At 46.5% G+C, this 27901-nt stretch overlaps 1 protein-coding gene across 2 annotated transcripts in view; it reads right to left on the reverse strand.

Moving 5' to 3' along the window:
• LOC137426742 (calpain-9-like) overlaps window positions 1-27901 on the reverse strand; it is a 147029-nt gene that overhangs the window by 97960 nt on the left and 21168 nt on the right. The window lies entirely within an intron of this gene.

Genomic DNA, 27901 nt, shown 5'->3' on the forward strand with positions numbered 1-27901 from the left:
CAGAACCCTGAGGGACACGGCTGTTGATAGGGAAAGAGGGAGATGTTGAGCCATGGACAATTACAGAGATAGAATGGTCGGAGAGAAGGCTCGATATCAGAGAGCAGAGTGAAGGAAGAAAACTGAAAGAGGGAAGCTTGGATACCAGACCCCGATGCCAAACTCTGTCAAAGGCTTTTGAGATATCAAGGCCTACAACAAAGGATTCTCCAAAGTCTCTCAGAGAAGAGTAAATATATATATATATATATATATATATATATATATATATATATATATATATATATATATATATATATATATATATATATATTTACTGTCGGACCCTGCTATTCGCAGAATCCGCGTATTCACGGTTGATAAAATGCGACCGATTTTTCTATTCATGGAAAATGTCCCGCGTCGTCGCGGTTTTTTTCTATTCGCAGCCATGTTCCACAAATTCGCGGTTTTTCAGGGCAAAAAAAAAATTCACAAGCCGCCAGCTTGACACATTTATAAAAACCCATCTTTCACCAGCCATGCATAAAGCAGATGGACGTAAGCAAAAAACACTTCTACGAGCCGCGAGGATGACCTGCTTCTACATTCACTGCTGTGTGATTTGCATTTTCATGGCTTTCGCGGGCGTGAATTTTAGCCGGACTATAATCGAGAGCTTCACGGGATATCCCCTCAGATGTGTAAAGAAGTCAACTCCGCGAATTATAGAATGCAAATGCTTCATGAAATATATTATTGAAATGAGCAGACAGGTTCAATACGGCATCATCTGATAACATCCCTCACAAGCAATGGGCAGAGTACTTCCCGCAACTACCCACAATGCTCGCAATCCTACATATACAGATTGTGTCTTCGATCTCGATCATTGTTCTCGTCCTGTTGCTTCGACCTGTGGTTTTGACTCACTCTGCTCATCGTTCAATTATGGCTCCCAAACGCAAGATCAGTGCTGGAGAGGCGTCGACTACCTAGAGGCAGAAGAAGGTGATGTGACTGAGCCAGAAAGTGGAGCTGCTCGACCGGCTTTCGAGAAGAGAGAGAGCGGCCTCTGTTGGAAGGCATTATGGCATCAACGAATTCACCGTTCACTACTTAAGGAATAAGGAGAAGGCGATTCGTGTGAAACTTTCAGTGAGCGCAGTCGTCGCGGATAATCTCGACATTCCCGGGTTTTGTCTCGCCATATCCATGACTTTCATTGACCTTCTCGGATTATTGTCGACATTCTCGGGATTTGCCTCACCATTCGCAGATTTTGCCTCACCATTCATGGTTTGCTCCTCTCTATTCGCGGATTTTCGTGACTCGGGAACCTATCCCCCCTTTTTCCATTGAAAAAATGCCCGCTATTCGCGGGTTTCGCTATTCGCGGATTTTCCAGGAACATATCCCCCCCGCGAATAGCGGGGTCGATGGTATTTAATGAAAGTGAAATCAACCAAAACTCGGTGCCAATGAATTAGTCAGGTGTAATGAGGGAAAGAGGATTTATATTCCTTCTTCTGTTGTTTGTTTTCTTTTTTTGCTGTCACAGATTGTGTTCAGTTATCAAGTTTCTTGTAGAGTGCTTGACAAGTGCCTTAAGCAATCGAGCAAGCACTTCATTCGAAACCATTGATAAGGAACCACCGGCTTTGCAAGCGATCACCATGAATCCATAATCACCATGCGGCAACCGATCACCGCTGATCACCACATAAAGCGAAAAGTGTGGTTAAGCATTTGGGTCAATTTGTCTGTTTGTCTTCCTACAAACTTCAGTTTATGATCGAGGGTCGAGGAAAACGAACCTGTAGTTTAGCAGTACCTTGTCTCTGAATTTTCTACAATCATGCATGCACAGAAAGGAGTGAGATTTAAAAAATATTTTACTATATATCTGTCAGTCAAAACAAAACTGAAAATCATTCCAAAGAGGAAACTACTGTTTATAAGGATGTCATAAAGGACACAAACAACAGGCATGAAGAACTAATGTAATGCATAATTGATACAGGCCAACTCGGCTGCATGAAGCAACCTTCTCAAACATGAACTCAGGCTTACAAGTTGTTCGGGAACAGTTCAGGAAATATTGTTTGGCAAATGAGAAGAATTCTGGTGTTAACACTTTCTGGAGCATTAATTATACTTTGGAGTTCTTAGATAGGTTAAAAATTCGACTTTATATACAAATTTGGATTTAGTACTAGTAAGGGATTCACTCTTCAAAGTAAATGGCAAGGTTTTTAGCTCTTTAAATAAGCTTTTATGTGTCAGGTTTGATGGAACATTCTTTTCTAAAAAATAAATACTCAAGAGTGCATTGTTTGGAGAAGCAGAAGTTTAAGGATGCTGTTAATTTTATTTTATTTAATACTTTTGTGTCCTTTTGTGGGATAATGTTTCAACAGGTTAAATGTATTCCCATGGGTGGGAATTGCAGCCCCTACCCTCAGACATTTTTCTTATTTTCTGTGAATTTTCATTTATGCAAAAACTGATGGAGGAAAAATTCGGACTTGCTAAAATATTGTCTCATACGTGTCGTTACATAGATTATATTTGTTTGGTTAACTACAACTTTTTTGATATTTGTGTGATTAACTATAACTTTTTTGATGATATTTGTGTGGTTAATGTTAACTTTTTTGATGATAGTTGTGTGGTTAGCTAAAAAAAAATTGATGATATTTGTGTGGTTAACTATAACTTTTTAGATGATATTTGTGTGGTTAACTATAACTTTTTAGATGATATTTGTGTGGTTAACTAACTTTTTTGATGATATTTGTGTGGTTAACGATAACATTTTTGATGATATTTGTGTGGTTAACTATAGCTTTTTGGATGATATTTGTGTGGTTAACAATAACTTTTTTGATGATATTTGTGTGGTTAACTATAACTTTTTTGATGATATTTGTGTGGTTAACTATAACTTTTTAGATGATATTTGTGTGGTTAACTATAACTTTTTTGATGATATTTGTGTGGTTAACTATAACTTTTTGATGATATTTGTGTGGTTAACTATAACTTTTTTGATGATATTTGTGTGGTTAACTAACTTTTTTGATGATATTTGTGTGGTTTCATATAACTTTTTTGATGATATTTGTGTGGTTAACTATAACTTTTTTGATGATATTTGTGTGATTAACTATAACTTTTTTGATGATATTTGTGTGGTTAATGTTAACTTTTTTGATTATATTTGTGTGGTTAATGTTAACTTTTTTGATTATATTTGTGTGGTTAACTATAACTTTTTAGATGATGTTTGTGTGGTTAAATATAACTTTTTTGATGATATTTGTGTGGTTAACTATAGCTTTTTGGATGATATTTGTATGGTTAACAATAACTTTTTTGATGATATTTGTGTGGTTAACTATAACTTTTTTGATGATATTTGTGTGGTTAACTATAACTTTTTTGATGATATTTGTGTGGTTAACTATAACTTTTTTGATATTTGTGTGGTTAACTATCTTTTTTGATGATATTTGTGTGGTTAACTATAACTTTTTTGATGATATTTGTGTGGTTAACTATAACTTTTTTGATGATATTTGTGTGGTTAACTAACTTTTTTGATGATATTTGTGTGGTTAACTATAACTTTTTTGATGATATTTGTGTGGTTAACTAACTTTTTTGATGATATTTGTGTGGTTTCATATAACTTTTTTGATGATATTTGTGTGGGTAACTATAACTTTTGATAACCTGCTTTACAAGGTTTATCCAGATAGTCTGATTGTAAACAAGAGTGGTAATGATTGTACTGTTGCTGTATATCTGGACGTGTTATTTAGAGTTGGACAGAATAACTTTAGTACAAGTGTGTAAGGTATCTCGACAGACTACGATCGATTGTAGTTGTAGCACACGTTTATTGACTCTCCCGATACAGGCCCGATTCACCGCAGCGCCATCCGAGTTGGGCCGTAACTTCCGGAAAAACGGAAATAAACCCGCGGTCACGGTGTAGGGATACAACGGTGAATATTTGCAGCTTCAAACTGCTTCATACATGACATCCTCCCCTTTCAGTCCAAAATTACCAAGAGCAATACGTGCTGGATTTCCAAAATTGACATTTCAAAAGCAACATTTCCAAAACATGTGAAAATATGTGTGCAAACGATTATGAGAATAATGAAAATACGTGAAAATAGAACACGTGTCACCGTGAGAATAGAACGTGTGTCTTCGTGAAAATAGAACATGTGTCAACGTGAAAATAGAACATGTTCAAAGATTCAACCGGTCGGGTGCTTTTCTCTCACGCATTGAGCGTCGCGGTGTACCAGTGGATACAGAGTCCGAGGTGATCCCTTTGGGTCGCGGTGTACCAGTGGATACAGAGTCCGAGGTGATCCCTTTGGGTCGCGGTGTACCAGTGGATACAGAGTCCGAGGTGATCCCTTTGGGTCGCGGTGTACCAGTGGATACAGAGTCCGAGGTGATCCCTTTGGGTCGCGGTGTACCAGTGGATACAGAGTCCGAGGTGATCCCTTTGGGTCGCGGTGTACCAGTGGATACAGAGTCCGAGGTGATTCCTTTGGGTCGCGGTGTACCAGTGGATACAGAGTCCGAGGTGATCCCTTTTGGTCGCGGTGTACCAGTGGATACAGAGTCCGAGGTGATCCCTTTGGGTCGCGGTGTACCAGTGGATACAGAGTCCGAGGTGATCCCTTTGGGTCGCGGTGTACCAGTGGATACAGAGTCCGAGGTGATCCCTTTGGGTCGCGGTGTACCAGTGGATACAGAGTCCGAGGTGATCCCTTTGGGTCGCGGTGTACCAGTGGATACAGAGTCCGAGGTGATCCCTTTGGGTCGCGGTGTACCAGTGGATACAGAGTCCGAGGTGATCCCTTTGGGTCGCGGTGTACCAGTGGATACAGAGTCCGAGGTGATCCCTTTGGGTCGCGGTGTACCAGTGGATACAGAGTCCGAGGTGATCCCTTTGGGTCGCGGTGTACCAGTGGATACAGAGTCCGAGGTGATCCCTTTGGGTCGCGGTGTACCAGTGGATACAGAGTCCGAGGTGATCCCTTTGGGTCGCGGTGTACCAGTGGATACAGAGTCCAAGGTGATCCCTTTGGGTCGCGGTGTACCAGTGGATACAGAGTCCAAGGTGATCCCTTTGGGTCGCGGTGTACCAGTGGATACAGAGTCCGAGGTGATCCCTTTGGGTCGCGGTGTACCAGTGGATACAGAGTCCAAGGTGATCCCTTTGGGTCGCGGTGTACCAGTGGATACAGGGTCCGAGGTGATCCCTTTGGGTCGTGGTGTACCAGTGGATACAGAGTCCGAGGTGATCCCTTTGGGTCGCGGTGTACCAGTGGATACAGAGTCCAAGGTGATCCCTTTGGGTCACGGTGTACCAGTGGATACAGAGTCCAAGGTGATCCCTTTGGGTCGCGGTGTACCAGTGGATACAGAGTCCAAGGTGATCCCTTTGGGTCACGGTGTACCAGTGGATACAGAGTCCGAGGTGATCCCTTTGGGTCGCGGTGTAACAGTGGATACAGAGTCCAAGGTGATCCCTTTGGGTGGTGGTGTACCAGTGGATACAGAGTCCGAGGTGATCCCTTTGGTCTCCACGAAGGGTGTAGCGTTCGCAGAGGTTTTCGGGGCATCCGGCTGGAGCGGCCACGACGATCTCCGGCAGTGGTGGGTCGAACTGTTGTCCTGACTGTGACGATGCTGCCGGCTCTATCGACTGACAGTGACGGTAGGTTATGTGGTCCTGATGTCGACGAATTTCGCGGCCGTCCTGCAGGCGAATCACGCAGGACAGTGGACCTGGCTTCTCGATGATGTCCCCGGTAGCCACGTCGCACCTGCACCAAAATTTCGGGCAAACACTGGATCTCCGATGTTGATACAGCGACTATTGGACGTCTTATCGTGCACCAACTTTTGATTAAGCTGGCTCTGATAAACATTTGATGATATGTCTGGTTTGAGAATGTCAAGTGTCGATCTCACGTGTCGTTTCATCAATAACTCAGACGGAGCTGCACTGGTTGTTGATTGTGGCGTGATGCGGTATTTGAACAGGAGACGAGAAAGCTTTGTTTCCACGGTTCCCTCCTGAAGTTTCTGCAATCCGGATTTGATGATTCCCACGGATCGTTCGGCCAAGCCATTTGAAGCCTGGTGATGTGGGCTGACAAACTTATGTTTGATGCTGTTCCGACGTGTGAAATCGGCAAACTCGGAACTGGAGAAACACGAACCGTTATCACTCACGATCATCCTGGGCAGACCATGAGTGGCGAAACAGCGTCTGAGTCTTTCGATGACAATGGCTGACGTAGTACCACGCGTCACATAGGCATCGATCCACATGATGCCACGGTTCGCTCGGCCATTCCCAGGGATGCAGTGGCGCTTTCGCAGGTGTATTCCGGGTGCTCTGGCAGGGGTAACAATGTCGAACATGATGTTCGATATCAGCATCAAGATTCGGCCACCACACATAGTTTCTAGTGAGTGACTTCATCTTCACAATCCCGGGGTGACAGTCATGGATTTCATCTCCGATGGATTTCATTCATGGCCCTGGAAAGTAGATTTTCCGGGATCACGACACGACATCCCCAGAGTAGGCAACCATTTTCCACGCTGAGTTCGTTTTTACGTGCTTTAAAAGCCGCAAAAGCTGTGTCACCCTCAGGTAGCAAATGCCATCCAAGCTGTACAGCCTGGACAGTTCTGGACAGAATGGGGTCTCGTCGAGTATGAGTGCGGATCTGGCCGGAATCGACAGCACAATCTTCCAGATGATCCATCAGTGCGATAATGGATCCTGGTGTCGGCGAATCATCAACGGATTCTGGAAGGGGTAACCGACTCATGGCATCTGCATTTGTGATAGACGAACCGGGCTTATAACATATGGTGTAGTCATAAGCAGCGAGAAACAGGGACCAGCGGATGATCCTCGGCGGTAGTGAGTCAGATGTCGCCTCAGTTGGACCAAACAGACTGATCAGCGGCTTGTGATCAGTGCGAATCGTGAAATGATGTCCAAGAAGGTACTGGCGAAATTTGCTGACGCCGAAAACGATTCCCAATCCTTCCTTGTCAAGTTGGGAATAGCTCTTCTCTGCCGGGGACAACGTTCTGGATGCAAATGAAACAGGTCTCTCCGTACCATCAGGCATGACGTGTGATAATACACTCCCCACTCCATACCGACAGGCATCGCATGTCAGCACACGATCCTTCTCTGGATCAAAATGAACGAGAACATTGGACGATTTGAGCAGATCCTTAGAGGTCTGGAATGCTGATTGTTCAGTGGACGCCCAGCTCCAGGAGACTCCTTTCCTCAAAAGCCGATAAAGGGGGCCCAAAACGTCGGTCACATTCGGGATGTAACGACCATAGAACTGAAGCAAACCAAGGTATGACTTCAATTCGGTCACGTCTCGTGGAGCAGGAGCATCCTTGATAGCTCGGACTTTCTCATCTGTCGGGTGTAGACCCTCGGCATCAATCGTATGACCCAGGTACGTGACTGATGGCACCATAAACTTGCACTTGTCTCGACGCAAACGTAGGTCGGAGTCCGAAATCTTCTTCAGAACTCTATCCAGGTTTTGTAGATGTTCCGCGTCCGTACGACCAGTAACCAGAATATCATCCTGGTAACAAACGACGTTGCGTTCGGCGGCAAACAAACTGTCCATGACACGCTGATAAATTTCAGGTGCAGATTTCACTCCAAAACTGAGTCGGTGGTACCTGTACAACCCACGATGCGTGTTGATGGTAAGATACTGTTTCGAATTCTCGTCCAAGCGGAGCTGTAGATAGGCGGATTTGAGATCGAGTTTCGTAAAAGTCTTGCCTCCCGTGAGACGAGCATAGAGGTCTTCGATCCTCGGGATTGGATATTTATCCAATGAAGAACACTTGTTCACAGTCATTTTATAATCTCCACATATGCGGATGGACTGGTCCGATTTTATACCGGAACGATGGGCGCCGCCCATTCGGCATACTGGATTTGCTCGATGATACCCAGATTTTCAAGATGATCCAGTTCCTTGTCAATCCGCTCCCGCAGGGCGAAAGGGACTGGGCGAGCTCTGCAAAATATAGGATTGGCATCCCGGTCAACACTGAGTTTAGCCGTATGTCCTTTCAAGGTTCCAAGCTCATCCTTTAAGACATCCGGGTACGTATCCAGCACATTTTTGAGTGTGTATGCTGCGGTAGGAGAAACGTTGGCTGCCTGGAGTTGATGAATGCTTTTCCACTTCAGTTGAATCATGCTCAACCAGTTCATGCCGAGTAAGGAAGGGCCCTTTCCAGGAATGACGATCAGGGGTAGGTGAAACTCACGGTTATCGTAGCCCACCGTGACGTCACATGTACCGCAGGGAACAATCTTCTCACCTGTATAGGTGGAGAGTCCATAGGTAGTAGGTTTCAGATGGGGTCGGTCAGCATCACTCCACAGGTTTGTGAAAGCAGCATGGCTGATGAGCGAGACGGCCGCACCAGTGTCGACCTCCATTTGCAATGGTCGATTGTTGATGACAACAGTGGCAAGAAGAGGGTCCCGCTTATGGTGAGAATCAATATGAAACGGGTCACAGGATTCTGAGTTGTCGGAAACAGAGCTCACCTGGTCAAGCTCAGGTTCCTCCAAACCGATAAACTGATGAATGTTCTTGTCAGCAGCTTTCCCTTTTCCCGATTTGCGAGTGATGCAAGCTGGAGCAATATGGCCAGTTTTCGAACAGAAATGGCAGGTCGCATCTCTGAACCGACACGTCTCCAGAGGGTGCTTTCCGTTGCACTGAAAACATTTGTTGTGTGTTCGAGACTGCACTGGCTTCTGACGAGGAGACTTGTTCCAACGTTTTGGCTGATCATGATCCAACCGATTCACAGCAGGGCTGGTACCAGTCGAGCGAGTGGCACCGATGCTTGCAGAGTTGCGTTCAGCACTTTCCATGGAAATGGGGGTGTCTCTGGCATTTTGGAACGTCAGTCTTCTTGGCGTCAGGAAGAGCATCCGGCCATAAAAACATTGCCTCAAACAGGGAGCCATGATTGTCATGGGGCCCGCAAGGCTAACCCCCACTCTAGCGGGGAAAAATGGCCTTAAAACGATCATTCATTCATTTCATTCAGTCTTCTCTCAGCAAGCAGGCGTCTACGAGTGCGGTCATCGGACATGCCAACCACCAGCAAATCACGGAGCATGTCATCAATCGTGTCCCCAAACTCACACAGATGTGACAGTTTTTTGAGGTGCGCAATGAAGTCTGCGATCGACTGACCTTGCTGCTGTCTGTACATGTAAAAATTAAACCGACTCAGGATGACTGAAGGAGATGGATTACAATGTTCCTTCAAAACGGCCTTGAGCTCTGCATACGTGAGCTCCTGGATTGTCCGAGGCCGAGTCAGGTTTTTAACGAGTGTGAACGTCTCACCCCCGCAAACGGACAGGAAGACGGCCTTCATCCGGGCTACGGTCGCGATGTCGTTCGCCTCGAAGTAAAAAGACAACCGCTCAGAATTAGGGTTGCCACCCGTCCCGTATAATACGAGATTGTCCCGTATCAGAGAATAAAATGCAGTGTTCCGTATCGAGTCAATACGGGACGCGATTTGTCCCGTATTTTCATGCACACCATACTTTCATAATACACTAGGTCTCCACAATGGTTAGAATGACATGATAGTTAATAAAACCAAAACCGTTTCGCAAGACATAGCGTAGATGTTCCCAATCAAAATTTGCGGAAGACAATGGCAGGCGAGTTCAGTGTCGACGTCACCGTTGCCCTAGTTAAGGAGACTCAGACGCCCATTTTTTTAAATTTTATGTCGGCCAGTGCCAGTGCAACAAGTCCACCGGTGAAACGCAAGAGGCTGTCAACGTATAGCCAATGCCAATGTACGAGTCTTATACGTCAGTTAAATGCAATATTTCTGATCCGCAGCCGAAGCAGTGGATCTGATCCTATGCAGTTTCTTTCATATCCACAGAACAACTAGTCATACTCATCTGCTCACACTTTACGTGGAGAGATATGTATGTCCATAAAAGCATGAAAAATGGCTTAAAAGTGGCAACAATTTCAAAATGTTCTGGTGGGGGGCGGTGGGGTGTCCCTTATTTTTCCACATTGAAGGTGGCAACCCTACTCAGAATACGTGTCAAAATTCCCCTCATGAGGGTCGAATTCATCGATATGGCCGAAAGAAGTCATGGTCTAAATGTTTATCCTCGTCGCCATGTAAGGTATCTCGACAGACTACGATCGATTGTAGCACACGTTTATGAACTCTCCCGAAACAGGCCCCATTCGCCGCAGCGCCATCCGAGCTGGGCCGTAACTTCCGGAAAAACGGAAATAAACCCGCGGTCACGGTGTAGGGATACAACGGTGAATATTTGCAGCTTCATACATGACAAAGTGTGTATCATAAAGTTGATGATTTCATTTTGCCTGTAGTCTTGTACACCTTTTCAGGAAGCAATGTACCAATTCCAATGGGTTACAATGTCTTCTCATCTCAGTTACTTAGATTTGCAAGAATTTGTTCAGTGAAGCATTCATTTTGTGGAACGTGCTGACAAGGTATTTTCTAATGACAAGGTATATTCATGTTAAATAAAGGATATTTGGCTGATTGTTTGATTCGGTCTTGTGAGAATGTCTTTGGACTCCATCGTCAGCTTTTGTTTAAGTTTGGTTGGTTTTCATGTAAACAAGTTCCTATTGCATTGCATTTGATACAAGTATTAAATAATGGAGGTATTTAGGTAAAAATAATATGTATAAAATGTATTATAAGTTAGCATTATTGTGATTGTTTGGTGGTTGCTAGGATACGCAGTGCAGCGTGGTGGAATCCGTTATGGATGATAGTTTGAATATTTGAATGGCAGTTTGAGTCGATGAGTGGATGGAGGTGCTGTGTAATGAACATGTCTGTCGGGGGGAGTATTTATCGCTTAGTATATTGTTATATAAAGTGATTTATGATTAAGTTTTTAGTTTGTGTTAATACTTTAAATAAAAGTAGTAATTAGATAAGTTTGAATAAGGATATTGCATTGCTGTGTTGACGAACTGTCTGGACACAACTTTGAAGTTGTGGGTCCATTCATGTTGAGTAATCTACTGATGTGGACCTGCAGTCAGGGTTGTGGACCCACCGTTTGGAGGTTCTGGGCCGAAAGGATCGAAACCTCGATAAACAACGGTGCCCAGCTGATGATCCAGGCAGTTGGAAAACCAGTCAATTGCTTATAGGTTAAGGTTATAACTTCAAATATAAAATAACTTTTACAAGTACTTAATATATCTTTGTATGTGTGTTTGTATAGGTGCGTTTATATGTGCATGTGTATGTATATGTTTATATATATATATATATATATATATATATATATATATATATATATATATATACATATATATATGTAGGGAGCTATTATGCCCCTCCCCCTTTGTTATTATGCTGCTTTACCAATTATCAAGTATAACCAATTATATGTCCTGTTTTGCCTTATTGCTGGACTCTTTATAATACTTTAAATCCTTTCTTGTGCATTGAGGATGTGTAATATCCTAATAAGGAGTTCTTTTCCTTTGAGCTCTGGTTTGTGTGGGCACAATCTCTAGTTCCCCTTCCCTGGCCTTGGAGGCTACTGTTATCTCTTTGCCTCCCTCTAAGACTTTACCAATATCCTGCAAGTTGACAGTTTCATGAGTGTCCACTCCCTTTGTACTTTCCCAAGTGAGCTTTCCATACAGAAAGTTGTAAACATGTTGCCACATATTGCTGACCATCTCCTTATCTGAGCTAACCCATGACTGGCCTTGGATGAACTTCCTTTAATTAACTGAACAACAGGATGGGACTATGGTGGGAGGACCAATGAGCCCATTCTGTCTCTGTGTCTTGTGAGCTAACCCCACCCCTGATCTTTCTTATATAAAGTGAGGTTTAATTGAATTATTTCAGAGCATCTTGTTGTACTGTTGGTCATTCCATGTGAACCTTCCAGCAACACCTGCTCCCGCAAGCTTGTGTAATCGAGTTCTAATAAATATATCCGTTGCTCCTTTTCTCTGAGTCTTCTGAGTCCCAAGTTCTAAGTCTCAATCCAACAACTGGTGGCAGCGGTGGGATCAGTCTGTGCAGTCCGGGACGCGGTCCCAGGCAAGTGAGTGGTGAGAGACCAGCTGGCAATTGATCCGGGTCAGGTGAGCTGTGGTTTTCTTTTGTTTTTCCCTTTTTAGCCTGGGGGTCAGTCCAAATTGTAACCCACTCTCTCTTGCTCGGTTGCCGTTTGTTCCGTTCCCTGCTCATACCTGTTCCACGAACCTAAATTTAATTACGGACCGCTTGGGTCCTGGAGCAACTGATTGTTTATGGACTCGTCAGGGTAACGTTAGGGAAGGGAAAGTGCCCCATGTTGGGCGCCTGAGGTTAAGGGGTAATAGATCTCTGGGTTGTGAGGGTAAGGATAAGGGCGGCGTCCCGATCCGAGGCCTACCCGGGAGACGTCGGGATTTTAAGTAAGATCAGAACTATTATAAGTGGGACGCCAGGAGAGTACAGTAAGGTTAGGTTAGACGGCTGTGTAGGCGGACGAGCCTCTCAGGAGAGTTAGGTAGCGCGGCCGTACCGCGAGGCGGACGATCCTCACGAGTACAAGGCCGCGAGTTAGGTAGACAGTTGTACCGCGAGGCGGACGATCCTCACGAGTACAAGGAGAGTTAGGTCGTGTAGCTGTGCCGCGAGGCGGGAGATCCTCACGAGTACAAGGCTACGTCGGTAAACTAAGGTTTCTTAGGATGGGTAACAGTATGGGTAATAAGACAGTAAAGGCAGGTGAACCGCTTAGACATACCCCAGCATTTTTTATGTTTCGGAGGCATGGCTATGATGCTGTGAGACCAGGGAAGTCATGGGTTGCGCTGACGAAGGATTTAGGAGAACCGTGGCCCGAAGGAGGGTCTTTTGCGCTGGAAAAATTGGACGTGTTGTATGAGACATTAGACAAGTTTGAACAGACCACGAAACACTTCCCGCCGGACTACTGGAAAGTCTTTGGCTGGTGGAAGGAAGAAGCGATGAAGCGACACGCAAAGTCGAAACAGGCCAGCTTGGCTGGTGAGGTAACAAAACTCAAGGGTCTGAGGAAACAGGCGAATAAAGAGCAGGATGAAGCGCTTAAGGAAATAGAAAAGCAGGCCAACGCGCGACTGATGTCGCTCGTTGAAAACCCAGCCCCCGCGGTAGGGGAGGTAGCGACCAATCTACCCTCCCCAGCCCCAGACCTAAACCCTGTCCCGGGGTTTCAGGCACCACCTATCCTTTCTGCGCCCCCGCCACCACCTCCCTATAATCCCGCTACCATCGCGCCCCAGATACCCCAGAACCACCCGAGCCAGGGAAGACCGTTTGCACAACTTGGGGCTAACGGAATAGATGACGGGACTGACATCGCAGGGTTCCCGCCACCGATAGGGCCGGATGGGTTATACCCCTCACTGGTAGGCTGTAATGGGAAAGAGACCCCTCAAACTACCCCATTGGAATGTCAGGAAATAGAGGGAAGGAAAACATTGTGCCCCCTACAAGTTATCGGAGTTGACGCAGCAGGTCATGGGGTTCGAGAAAGGGTACCATGGAAAGAATCCTCTTTAACGGTAATGCGGGAAAGGATTCAACATTTGCTTATTGAGGATCCACGGCAGGTAGTGCCAACCATGACGAATTGGTTTTTAGCTGGCGAGTGCGACTATCAAGACATAACTCATATGGGAGTATCCGTGCTCCCACCCAAAGTATGGGAAAGGGCTAGACAAAGAGCACACTGGCCGCACGACGACCCAAGGGCGGCGGGTGCAAACCCCCAGATAACACTAGTGCAATGGGAGGCACTGAAGGTCCGGCTGCTGGGTGCCATCGAACATGCGCTGTTGCCAGCAGGGGGTCCGGATTGGGGAAAAATCGGGGCCATAAAACAAAAACCAGGAGAACCAATTGGAGAGTACCGAGAAAGGTTAGAAAAGGCCATCGCGCGCTGGGGAGGACTGGGTCCGATGCAGCTGGTAGGGCTACCTCAACCATTGGTAAATCAATATCTAATCGAGGGGCTTCGGCCGATATTAAAGAAACAGGTACAGTCCGTCCTCTTCGGCTGGAAGGGAATGACAACCAACGAATTATGCGACAAACTAGAACAATGCCCGGGCTCCTCCCTAGAGGAGAAGAAGGATATTAAGGAGGAGATATTGCAAATGTATGTTCAGGAGAAACGGGCTCAGTTTAATCAAAATAAAAAGGGGGATCAGAGTCAGGACTACATACGCGAACAGTGCCAGAAGTGGGGGCCTGTCCGAGGTTTAGAGGAACATAGGAGGAGTTGTTATCCTCTTTTCTATAAGGGCCAATTCCCCAACGGAGAGTGGATCCACAACGAAAATGAAAACTGCGACGGTTGTACTGAGGAAGACTTTGGACTAATTAATATGAACGAGGTAAAACAACAATGGACAATACCACCTCCTCTTCCCCCTCCTCCTCAAAACCCTCAAACCTGGACTGTGCAAGGGCCCCCTCCCCAAAATTGGTATCCACCAAGACCCCTTCTCCAAACCCCCGGACCACCCCCCAATAGTGGGATGCAGAACGGATCAAGGGGGAACTGGGCCCCGCCTCGGGGCCCGCCGCAGTGGCAACCAGTAAACCAGTCACATTGGGGGCCGCCAGAACGCCGGCAGGGCGGAAGGGGCGCCGTAGAGGGACGATCTATGCCCTCCGCACCACCGGTTCCGCAGGAACCGTGCCATTATTGCAAGCAGATGGGACACTGGATACGTGATTGCCCAAAGGCTCGTAAGGGGTTTCAGCCCCAATACAATAGAGGGGCCTATTGACGGGACGCTAGCGGGTCGCCCAAGGAGTGTCCTCTCTTGACCATGACACCGGCAGAGGAACCGACCTTGATGTTGGACGTGGAGGGAAGACAATTAGAATTTCTCGTAGATACGGGTGCGACTCGCAGCACAATTAACAAGGGGCAATTGCCCTCTTTGCGCCCTACGGCAAGGAACGTTCAAATACTGGGTGTTTCGGGTTTACCCCAAGCGCTTCCTATTTCGGAGGAAGTGCGAGTAACATGCGGCCCGCTGGAGGCTAAACATGCTTTCTTGATGACCACTACCGCCCCGACCAATTTGTTGGGACGGGATTTATTGTGCCGCTTGGGCTGTCAAATCTCATGTACAGAGGAGGGAGTTTTCGTAGACGTCGCGGAATCTAAACGCGACTTGGTAATGACGGCCTTGTCTCGGCCCGGCCCCACCGTGTATTGGTGGCGCATGGATGAAGGGGCTCTGGCTACCTGGACGCATATCATAGATAATGTGTGTTTGGATAGTTCAGTTCTGCGAGATTGGCTACAACTGCACCAAATTTCGATAAAAACCTTAAAGGATAATCCACCCCATTGCACTGCGTACTACGATGCAACGGGCGAGGACGAGAATTATCGAGAGAAGGTTAAGGAAAAGCTGGGTGAGCGCACGCCTCTACACTTATCACGGATGTGGATCGGCCGCGAGGGAATAGGAATCGAGGCAGTCCTAACCTCGAGTCAGCGTGCGTTGACCCAATACCCCGAAGGAGCGGCCGCCCATGTTACCCTCACCACTGCCAAGGGGTGGCCGCCGGAAAGTGTAGGTTGGATGGTAGGGAGGTTACGAGAAGTTCCCTTACAAGGTTATCGGAGTAAGAAAGGCCGCTGGACTTTGAAACGGCTCCAAAATGGCGAAGGGTTCTCAATTGACTTCAAGACACAACGGAGGGATGGAGTGTTCGAAGCAACAGAGTTGCCTCCTAAGGGCACCTATGCCATGAGGACAGTGCTGACGGACCCGGGTGAGTCAGATTACCTCCTAGCGGAGGTGCCAGACAATTTATGGCCTAAAAGCGACGGTGAGGTTGGACGGATGCGAGACGCCAAACCTCTAGTGATAGCAGTGCAGCCGGGGATGCGCTTGCCAAATGTAAAACAGTATAAGCTACGACCTGAGGCCGACGTAGGCATAGCACCAGTAATTCAATCCCTAGTGGAACAGAAAATTATTGTGGAAACTAACAGCCCATGTAATACACCAATTTTGCCAGTGAAAAAGCCGTCAAAGGACAAATGGAGGTTTGTACAGGATTTAAGGGAGGTGAACAAGGTGATACAGGGCATACACCCACTAGTTCCAAACGGAGAAACCCTCATGATGTCAATTCCGCCGGACGCAACATACTTCACGGTCATCGACCTTTGTTCTGCGTTTTTCTCTGTGCCCATCGCGCCTGAGTCACAATACTTGTTCGCTTTCACCCATAGGGGGCGCCAGTATACTTGGACAGTACTACCTCAGGGGTTTTCAGATAGCCCCACTCTGTTTTCCCGGGCGCTGCACCGCGACCTGGCGGATGTGGAACTGAAGGGAGGGTCAGTGTTGCTGCAATACGTTGACGATTTGTTGATTTGCTCCCCTTCAAAGGAGGCGTGCGAAATGGATTCCTTGGCCCTATTAAAGGCCTTGGCGGCCAAAGGCCACAAAGTAGGCAGACCAAAACTTCAGTTTGTGCGGCAGGTTGTAACTTACTTGGGACACGCCATTTCGCACGGAAAACGAGAATTGGATGCTGGACGAGTGACCGCTATTATGGAGCTGCCTCGCCCTCGCTCGCAACGGCAACTGCTGCGCTTCCTAGGTATGACGGGATATTGCCGCACTTGGATACTTGATTTTGCGCTGCTGGCTAAGCCACTATACGAGGCGACCAGATCAACCGCTTCGGACGAAATGGTATGGACACCAGAATTGAGGCGATGTTTTGACGGGCTAAAACAGGCGTTGGTCACGGCACCGTCATTAGGACTCCCGGATTATGCGAAACCATTTACCCTTTACACTCACGCCGTGGGGGGTTTCGCCCAGTCAGTTTTGACACAGACTCACGGGGATAAGGAGCGGCCGGTGGCCTACTTCAGTAAAAGGTTAGACCCGGTCGAACGTGGGTTTCCGGTGTGCCTGCAAGCCGTGGCAGCGGCCAGGTACGCAGTAGAAAGGACAGCGGACATCGTTATGGGACACCCAGTAAAGCTACGGGTACCGCATTGCGTCACTTCACTGTTGTTACAGCGAAGCACACAGCATTTGTCTAACACTAGATTAATGCAATACGAATCCGCACTGATCACCGCAGCCAACATCACGATCGAACGTTGCACGACACTCAACCCAGCCTCACTGATGCCCACTCCTGAGGAGGGTGAACCCCATGTGTGCGCCGACGTTGTGCAGCTAGTCTCCACGGTGCGATCGGATTTAAAGGACAATCCCTTAGAATATCCCGACTGTACATATTATGTCGATGGATCAGCTAGGCGCGCATGGGACGGGTCCCTGTTGTCCGGGTACGCCGTGTGCTCGGATAGCGAAACGGTAGAAAGCGGGCGTCTTCCGCCTACATTTTCCGCACAGCAGGCGGAGCTGTGCGCCTTGACCCGAGCGTGCAGCTTGGCGGAAGGCCTTGCCGCCAACATTTACACAGATTCGGCCTACGCTCACGGCGTAGTCCACGATAAAGGAGCCATCTGGAAGATGAGAGGTTTTCTCACATCTGCCGGTTCAGTGATAAAGAATGGCGCGTTGGTAGAAGAGCTCCTCCGAAGCATTTTACTTCCCCGCGCTATCGCGGTAATTAAGTGTCGTGGCCACCAAAGGGCGGACACCGACGTTGCCCGGGGCAATGCAAGGGCGGACGAGGCGGCAGGAAAGGCCGCCAACCAACAGATAGAACGCAACATGCCGATGGTGACACGAGCACAGAAGACAGCCGCACAGATTGCTGACATACCGACTGCGGGACCACCCGCCACACCAACTAAGGACGATATCATAAATTTGCAAAATGCTGCACCGACGGCCGAACACGAGGTCTGGCTCAAACGAGGAGCGATACGCCCTGGGCCAGGGGAAATGTGGACCCTTGATGAAAAACCTATAGCACCCCAGGCTTTACTGCCTTGGCTGGCACGCATGGCTCATCAGAATGGTCATGTGTGCCAGAGGGGGGTGATGGGACAGATAGACTACACTTGGGCAGCGCCAGGGCTGTCACGGATTGTATCCGAAGTGTGCCGATCGTGTGTGGTCTGCCAGCAACACAATAGAGGGGCGCCACCGAGACATGCACATGATGGGGGACGGCCCCCGCCTAGTGGGCCGTTCGCAACTATCGAGTTCGATTTTACAGAATTGGAACCAAGTATGTCGTTTCGTTATGTGTTGGTGATCATAGATACGTTCACCAAATGGGTCGAAGCATACCCATGCGTCAAGTCCGATGCTCCGACAGTAGTGAAGCGCCTCGTGCGGGATTTTATGTGCAGATTTGGCATTCCCCAGATAATTTCGTCAGATCAAGGGGGCCATTTCACGGCGCAGGTGGTTAAGGGCATCCTGAAGGCGTTGGGCGTTAAACAATCCTTCCATTGCGTTTACCACCCACAGTCATCGGGACTTGTGGAACGAACGAACAAGACTCTAAAGAATAAACTAGCGAAACTTTGCGCAGACACGGGCTTGAGGTGGCCAGAGGCTCTTCCGCTTGCATTGATGAGCATTCGTTCCACCCCGGGTCGCACTACGGGCCTTTCCCCCCACGAAATATTAATGGGACGACCTATGAGCTTGCCCGTTTCAGCACCAACAGACATGTCCACCCTTGCTTTGCCAGTAATGGATGACATGCTTTTGAGATTTTTGCATAGGCTTGTCCAATGTGGCACGCAGCATTCATGCTCGAGTACGAGAGGCGCTGCCTGAACCAATAGGCCACGCCATCCATGACTTCCAGGCCGGCGACTGGGTGCTCGTAAAGCACTTCACCCGCAAGGCTGCTTTGGAGCCACGGTGGAAGGGACCATTCCAGGTGCTACTGGTCACACCGACGGCAGTCTTCTGCGAGGGTAAACCTTCGTGGATCCACGCCACCCATTGTAAGTTGTCCATTCCCGCACCACAAGTCACACAAGACACCGCACCTCACACTGCCGAAGACAATGCATCGCCTAGGGCACCACAGTCTCCTAAGGGCGGCGATGACGGTCATGATGATGGGAATTCTGGGTAGCTGCCTCAAACCCCCTGCCGGAGATAGGCTCTTGAACTTCGAACTATCGAGAAAGGACCTCCCCAAGTACCCAGGACCCGACAACTATTCAGCATTTCCCCTCTACCCCGTCAAGTATATAACGGCTCGCTGGGGAGACAAAATAGCGGTGAATTGCTGTAACCTGGAAACAAGCTTTAAGTGGTTATCTGTAAGATGGGTGGAAGCTATAGTGGTACACAATAACACACCACAGGCACGCATGACAAGTACACGCCTAGTCCTGACTAAGGTTAGGAAAGTGGAAAATGGAACATATGGGAACATAAGCAGCCGATATGCCCCAGGATATGGATGGGGCAAGGGCATTGAGAATACTACCCTCATGTTGCATTATACCCCCATTGGTCCGGATACAACAATGATACTTGAATGTGGAATATGGCCCTCTCGCACGACAATCCCAAATGGAACTGCACCCTACTTACGACCTAGTTGCGCCGCTTACGTCATTAAAACCCCGCCTGCCCAGGAAGTAAGAAGGAAACCAGAGGAGAACACATACTGGAAGGTCGCACGGCATATGGCCACATTACAGAATAGGACACGGTGTTGGATGTGCATGCACCTTCCCCGCACCAGCACAGCAGGAATACCAATGGTAGCGTTACCCCTATCACTCAATGATTTGTGCTCAAAGCCACTAGACACCAAATGCCTTAGTACAACCCTGACAAGCCAAGGTTCTGACGGAACCGCGTGTAAACGAGTTTTCCAGTACTCGCCCCCCATCCAGTCCCGACATTTTGAGGAACGTCCGGCGCCGGTTTGGGTTAAGCCGGCTATGGGGGCCCTCTGCTTAGAAGGAAAGGGCCAAATAACGGTAGGCAAATCTGTGTGTAGAGATACCCTCCTCGCGGACCCTAGGGAAGGGAAACACATGCTGTTAGTTAATGTTACAAGTTCGCCCTTACATAATCTCACACACCTCCAGTTGGCATGGGAAGGGGTAAACGGAACGAACACTATCGCAGACCTTCGCACTTGCATGACCACTCATTTAGTGGCTCCACATGGAACCATGTTTGTATGCGGGAACAAAGCTTACCCGTATTTACCTGATAATTGGGGAGGAAGTTGCTATTTAGGATCAGTTTTCCCAGAAATGGAAATGCGACCACATTTGTATAATACCCCTGCACTCATAAGGACACCGCGAAGCACCTATTGGAACAATGACGGCACCACCACCTTACATGGCGCTGGTTGGGAAAAGGCCGTTAGTTTCTTTTTCCCATGGGCTGGGACGGTCATGAGCAGTTACCGCATTGACAAAATTGCGTTAATCTTAGAAACTGTGGCCAACGCCACCGCTACAGCACACGACGAAATGTTGGACACAGTCGTCCACCTGCGTACAATGGTTATGCAAAATAGGGTTGCTTTAGATATGCTATTGGCAGAACGAGGAGGGGTATGTGGGATAATTGAGGGTAGATGTTGCACTTTTATTCCTGACCCCTCACAGGGCGTCAGTGCTGCTATTATAAGGTTAAGGGAAAGCGCTCATACATTGACAAGGGATCGAATGGATCGGGAAGCCTCCCACCAGTGGCTTACCGACTGGTTCAAAGGGTGGACAGGCACTATTGTAAAGTGGGTACTGACCGCCTTGGCAATAGTCCTTGGAATCGTGGTCAGTTGTGTAATAGTCAAGGCTTTAGTCCTTGCGTGTGTGAGAAAGTTTTCCACAGGATGGACATTGAAGACGACAACAGAAAAGGCCATGGTGATGCTCGAAAAACTGACCGCGGGTCCAGATGACACACGGGCCGTCGACGTAATTGCAGACCGCGGATCCTGGAACGACGACCCGAACGAGACACTGGGCCGCGACAATGAGATCTCCGCTTCCGAAGATTGTTCTTCCATTGTTGATATTACCGATAACGATGTCGAGTACACTTATGCGGACCTCGAAGCATTTCAGGCTGCCAGGAGGCCGTTTAAACTGGGCCCCAACACGTCGCATGAAGAAATCGACGAGTTCCTGAAGGACTCCTCTCTTTTCTTCTCGATGTGCCAGGCCGTGAATATTGGTGGCCGTCCACGCCGCAGGCCTACGCCACCTAAGAATAATGTTACTGATGATGTTACCAATGATGATGTGGGCCACTTGCACGGGTCCCCGACTGATGTTTATATTTCAATGCAGGCTTTGCCTCTCCATGTTTCACGAGCTCACCTTTATGTCTCACAAGCCCACAGTGAGTCAAACGCCACTGACCCAGTCCGGGATTTGGACCCAGCTGTGAACCCAAGCCCGGATGGAGAGGAACTCGATCGTGAAAATACTCTTGAGTTCCGAGTCTGATTGTTTTGGAGATTCGTCCGTGGATAACAGCGAAGCAAGCAGCATCGCCTCGGACGATCTCGACTTTGACCCAAAGGAAGTTTCTCTCCCACCTTTGGACCGTTATGCTTTATTTCATGGCCATAGGTTTGAGCCACCTGATACTGACGATGTTGTGTCTTCCCCAGATCACCAGCACGTAAGAGACCTCATGAACATGAATATCGATTGAGCGCCGAAGATCTACAAGGATTTCACTTGGGGAAGCCTGGGCGAGCTCCAGTTAGGGGGGAGTCCGGCTGCACCTCTGTGGTCAAAGGGTGGGTCGGAGATCTCCCTGGGTGTGGACCCCGGTGGAACCAGAGGTCTTCGTTGTGGATTTGGCGCGCTATTCGATCTTCATGCCTCTACGGTCTCACCTCATACACCCATTTACACCTGACTTACATCATACATCCACTTGCATCCACTTGCACCTACACCCCCGCGGATCATCCTGCTGAGTGCGATGTGCGGTACTGGGTACGGGACATGCTCACTGGGATGCATTCGCGTGGTACGTTACGTTTAGTACACCCTCTACTCTGTCCCTCTCACCTCTCTTGGTGGATTTTGTGTGCCATTTGATCACTCTGCTTTATGGACTTACATTGCATACTCACATACAGACGCGAATCATCCTACTGAGTTTGTGTGGTGCTTTGGTACGGGACATTCTTACGGGGCTGCCTTCGCGTGATATGTTGAATGATTCTTGATTACTTTGTTTCTGCTTTTTGAAATAAAGGCCTTTGATTGGCTCGTAGATAACTTTGTATCTTAGATCCAAAAGGGCGGTATGTAGGGAGCTATTATGCCCCTCCCCCTTTGTTATTATGCTGCTTTACCAATTATCAAGTATAACCAATTATATGTCCTGTTTTGCCTTATTGCTGGACTCTTTATAATACTTTAAATCCTTTCTTGTGCATTGAGGATGTGTAATATCCTAATAAGGAGTTCTTTTCCTTTGAGCTCTGGTTTGTGTGGGCACAATCTCTAGTTCCCCTTCCCTGGCCTTGGAGGCTACTGTTATCTCTTTGCCTCCCTCTAAGACTTTACCAATATCCTGCAAGTTGACAGTTTCATGAGTGTCCACTCCCTTTGTACTTTCCCAAGTGAGCTTTCCATACAGAAAGTTGTAAACATGTTGCCACATATTGCTGACCATCTCCTTATCTGAGCTAACCCATGACTGGCCTTGGATGAACTTCCTTTAATTAACTGAACAACAGGATGGGACTATGGTGGGAGGACCAATGAGCCCATTCTGTCTCTGTGTCTTGTGAGCTAACCCCACCCCTGATCTTTCTTATATAAAGTGAGGTTTAATTGAATTATTTCAGAGCATCTTGTTGTACTGTTGGTCATTCCATGTGAACCTTCCAGCAACACCTGCTCCCGCAAGCTTGTGTAATCGAGTTCTAATAAATATATCCGTTGCTCCTTTTCTCTGAGTCTTCTGAGTCCCAAGTTCTAAGTCTCAATCCAACATATATATATATATATATATCAGTCACTATGCGACCTTCATATCATCACTGGAGAACCGCCAGCAAGGTGTCCCATACAGCTGCTGCACCTTGCTGGGAGCGATAAGCACCGCCTGCCACGCGGTAACGTTATCTCTGGTATCCACTCATCATATGGAGTCGACCTGGTTGCGGTTGGGAGTTACTAATAATGGTATCTGTAATCTGGTTCTCCAACCTAATGAGTGGACAACATGACGTCATCGCCATGCATCATGACACACACATATATATATATATATATATATATATATATATATATATGTGTGTGTGTGTGTGTGTGTGTGTGTGTGTGTGTGTGTGTATGTGTGTGTGTCTGTGTGTGTGTGTGTGTGTATATATGTGTGTGTGTGTGTGTGTGTATGTGTGTGTGTGTGTGTGTGTATGTGTGTGTGTGTGTGTGTGTGTGTGTGTATACGTGTGTGTGTGTGTGTGTGTGTGTATATATATGTGTGTGTGTGTGTCTGTGTGTGTGTGTGTGTGTGTGTGTGTGTGTGTGTGTGTGTGTGTGTGTGTGTGTGTGTGCATGCATGTGTATGTATGTATGTATTGTTAACGTCCGGCTTCCTTCTTGTAACTACAATGCAGTAACTGGTCTTTATTTTGATGAAGGATTCATTGGTCGATGCAATGGTTTCGAAGAATACCTTTGAAATATTTTTTGCAATGAAATCGGAAATCCAACATTAGCAACATTAGCAACATTACCAACATTACCAACATCACCAACATCACCAACATCACCAACATCACCAACATTACCAACATTACCAACATCACCAACATCACCAACATCACCAACATCACCAACATCACCAACATCACCAACATCACCAACATTACCAACATTACCAACATTACCAACATCACCAACATCACCAACATTACCAACATCACCAACATCACCAACATTACCAACATCACCAACATCACCAACATCACAAACATTACCAACATTACCAACATTACCAACATCACCAACATCACCAACATCACCAACATCACCAACATCACCAACATTACCAACATTACCAACATTACCAACATTACCAACATTACCAACATTACCAACATCACCAACATTACCAACATTACCAACATCACCAACATCACCAACATTACCAACATTACCAACATCACCAACATCACCAACATTACCAACATTACCAACATTACCAACATCACCAACATCACCAACATCACCAACATCACCAACATCACCAACATCACCAACATTACCAACATTACCAACATTACCAACATCATCAACATCACCAACATCACCAACATTACCAACATCACCAACATCACCAACATCACCAACATCACCAACATCACCAACATCACCAACATCACCAACATCAACAACATCACCAACATCACCAACATCACCAACATCACCAACATCACCAACATCACCAACATCACCAACATCACCAACATCACCAACATTACCAACATCACCAACATCACCAACATCACCAACATCACCAACATCAACAACATCACCAACATTACCAACATCACCAACATCACCAACATTACCAACATCACCAACATCACCAACATTACCAACATTACCAACATTACCAACATTACCAACATTACCAACATTACCAACATTACCAACATCACCAACATTACCAACATTACCAACATTACCAACATCACCAACATCACCAACATTACCAACATTACCAACATTACCAACATCACCAACATTACCAACATTACCAACATTACCAACATTACCAACATTACCAACATTACCAACATTACCAACATCACCAACATCACCAACATCACCAACATCACCAACATCACCAACATTACCAACATTACCAACATTACCAACATTACCAACATTACCAACATCACCAACATCACCAACATTACCAACATTACCAACATCACCAACATCACCAACATTACCAACATTACCAACATTACCAACATCACCAACATCACCAACATTACCAACATTACCAACATTACCAACATCACCAACATCACCAACATCACCAACATCACCAACATCACCAACATCACCAACATTACCAACATTACGAACATTACCAACATTACCAACATCATCAACATCACCAACATTACCAACATTACCAACATTACCAACATCACCAACATCACCAACATTACCAACATCACCAACATCACCAACATCACCAACATCAACAACATCACCAACATTACCAACATCACCAACATTACCAACATCACCAACATCACCAACATCACCAACATTACCAACATTACCAACATCACCAACATCACCAACATCACCAACATCACCAACATCACCAACATCACCAACATCACCAACATCACCATCAACAACATCACCAACATTACCAACATCACCAACATCACCAACATTACCAACATCACCAACATCACCAACATTACCAACATTACCAACATTACCAACACTAGGGCATGCCCGTACTATATATATATATAAAATTATATCCCCCCCCCTCTATTTACATGAAATGGTTTGGTCCAAAGCGAACGGCTTGCGAGTACGGTGACAATCCCCCCCCCTCTATTTACATGAAATGGTTTGGTCCAAAGCGAACGGCTTGCGAGTCCGGTGACAATCCCCCCCTCTATTTACATGAAATGGTTTGGTCCAAAGCGAACAGCTTGCGAGTACGGTGACAATCCCCCCCCTCTATTTACATGCAATGGTTTGGTCCAAAGCGAACGGCTTGCGGAGTTTGGTAAAGAAATCGCCATAGCTCGGTAACTACTTGTCCGATTAATATGAAACCTTGAAAAGGCACATCCTCGGGTCCCCAGCAATATACCTGGCAAGTTGCAAGTATATCGGACCGGTAGTTGTCGCGAAACAGTGGTCACAGACAAACACACAGACACACACACAGACACACAGACACACAGAGATTACTGGAATTATAGATAGATTACCAACATTACCAACATTACCAACATTACCAACATTACCAACATTACCAACATTACCAACATTACCAACATCACCAACATCACCAACATTACCAACATTACCAACATTACCAACATTACCAACATTACCAACATCACCAACATCACCAACATCACCAACATCACCAACATCACCAACATCACCAACATTACCAACATTACCAACATTACCAACATTACCAACATTACCAACATTACCAACATCACCAACATTACCAACATCATCAACATCACCAACATCAACAACATTACCAACATTACCAACATTACCAACATTACCAACATTACCAACAGCCTTTTAAGCAGAGCAGTTTCATTGGAAACTAGAACAGGACTCGGTAGAGCGCATTCCCCACCAGGCTGAACAGTTTATGTTTTGTATCCCACGGATCTGGATCTCGATCTGGACGTGACCCAAAATCGAATCGGCTTGTTTTTACCGCCTAACTAACTCATCCACCTAGTTTTGTCATCATAATTGGTCCACAACTTTTTGAAATGGGCCTATCGTGCTGCATATCGTTTTTAGCTCCATCACTCAATGGTTAAGAATCACTTAAAATATTTTTTACAAATCTCGTGTCGGATTCAGATTTTCACCAAAATCGAATCAATTCTTCCTTATTTTGGAGGTAGGATATTTATTATTTTGGACCCAACCTCCCCACCAAATTTCGTCCGAATCCCTCCACAAATATTTGAGATATCCTGTTCATAAACAAACAAACACAGGTGCATGAAAACATAACCTCCGTTCACCTTCAGTGGCAGAGGTGTAGATACCCTGGATCTCCTGACTTGTAACAATCCTGTGAAGTTTTAGGTTTGTCGTCACTGTTTCCAACAACCCGACATCGACGTCACAAAATATGGTGCAATATAATAACAATAGTAACGACATTTCTGCGATCACCAAGGGTAGGCCTTCCCTGGCTTAGTGTAAATCAAGTGTAACGTGCTTTGCTCTGGACTCTGGGCTATCTAGAGAGGGCAATTTCGTTCCGATTGGACAAACCTTAGTTCAGTTATGGTGAAAAATGTTAAAATGTCAATAATGAGTCATGAACTTAAGGAAGGATTCAAGGAAAAACTTAAGGAATATTCGTATAGGCAGCCATCCTCGAATTATGGATGTCCTGAAGGGACAAGTTAAGGAAATATACTTAAGTAAATCCTCAAATCTTTCCTTCAGGATGTGTTATGCAACCGGACCATTACTTCAACAATCCTCTACCGACTTCTTAATCCGGGCTTCTGTTTTCTACCGACTCCTCTCCGGCCTTGCTACCCCAGCTCTCTCTGTGCTCTGTCCCCCAAATATTCCTACAGGTCGCACAAGATCTGCCAGCAACCCTCTGATGGTTAAACTGCCAAAATCAAGACTCTCTACTCACCTCCACTCCTTCATTCCTCTTTTCTCCCACCTCTGGAACAAACTCCCCCACTCCCTTCAATCCCACTCCTACCTCCAGGTCTTTAAAACAGCTGTTCACCACCATCTCTTATCTTCCCCCATCCAAAACCTTGATCTTTTCTATCCCCGCTAATTCATCCCAGATCCACTTTTCTGAAATACCAACTTCTTTCCTGGAAGTCCGAGCAGTGTCCATGTGTTTTTTTTTTAGCTCAACCCTTCCCATGCCTCCACCCCCAAGCCCTCTACCTCCCACAGATCTCCCAATGTCTCTGGTCTCCATCTTGTCTCCCGCTCCCTTTATCTTATGTTTTCTGTGTCAGTTGGTCTTTTTGTGATCAATGTTAGCTCTTACACGAGCATCGATCTTGTATAAAAAAAAAACTTGGATAATTT

The sequence above is a fragment of the Myxine glutinosa genome, chromosome 5, assembly GCF_964187855.1.
Source record: "Myxine glutinosa chromosome 5, kmMyxGlut1.1, whole genome shotgun sequence".
Lineage (NCBI taxonomy): Eukaryota > Metazoa > Chordata > Myxini > Myxiniformes > Myxinidae > Myxine > Myxine glutinosa.